Genomic DNA, 981 nt, shown 5'->3' with positions numbered 1-981 from the left:
TTCTCTGCTATGAATTTAACACCAAGTGATTGGCAGCATTTATGGCATGCTATCTTATCTGGGGGAGATTATCTCCTATGGCGAGGGGAATATCAGGAAAACTGTAAGCAAACGGTCCAGTTAAATCCTCTAGCAGTCAAGCACAACGTAATTTAGATATGTTAACTGGGGCTGGGGCTTATGCCAATTTTCAGCAACAAATTCTATATGATCCAGGAGTATTCGCCCAAATAACTGCAGCTGCCACCAAAGCTTGGAAGGCCCTACCTAACAAAGAAGTTTGGGATCAATTATCAAAAGTTTTACAAGGACCATCTAAACCATTCCAAGGTTATGTAAATAGGCTGTTACAAGTAGCAGGTAGATGGTTTGGAGATAAGACAACAGCCATGCCTATAATAAAGCAACTTATATTTTAAAATGCCAATAGATATTGTAAGAAAGCATTACACCTTCCCAAAACAGAGTTTAAATGAATATATCAGGAAATGCAGAGATATAGATGGGAATTTCATTCAAGGGCAGGTTATAGAGGCGGCTATTCAACCTCGGAGAAACATGAGGACTGGGAGAGAGGGCCGGAGGCCGTAATTGTTTTAACTGCAGAACTTCTGGTCATTTTCGAAAGGAATGCCCACAGCTGGTAATGAAGGGAAGGAGGAAACCTGGCATGTGTCCTAGATGCAGAAGGGGATCACATTGGGCTAAAGATTGCTTCTCTAAAACAGATATAGATGGGAAATCTCTGCCACATACCATTAATCAACAGCAGGGAAACTGGCAGAAGGCCCTGCTCCAGGGCCCCAAACCTCAGTGTATGAAGCAATAACTGCAGGACCGCAGGGACAGTACCACAGCAGAGGCCGTGTCCAGTTCCTTCAGCATAGAAATCCTTTCACATTGCAGACCTTGTCGGAGCCACACCAGGGAGCTCAGGATTGGACATTTGTGCCTCAGCCAGAGCAGTCTTAACTCCACAAA

The sequence above is a fragment of the Microtus ochrogaster genome, unplaced genomic scaffold (assembly GCF_000317375.1).
Source record: "Microtus ochrogaster isolate Prairie Vole_2 unplaced genomic scaffold, MicOch1.0 UNK93, whole genome shotgun sequence".
NCBI classification, from domain to species: Eukaryota; Metazoa; Chordata; class Mammalia; order Rodentia; family Cricetidae; genus Microtus; species Microtus ochrogaster.
The sequence above is the reverse complement of the archived record's forward strand: the minus strand, read 5'-3'. Positions refer to the sequence as shown.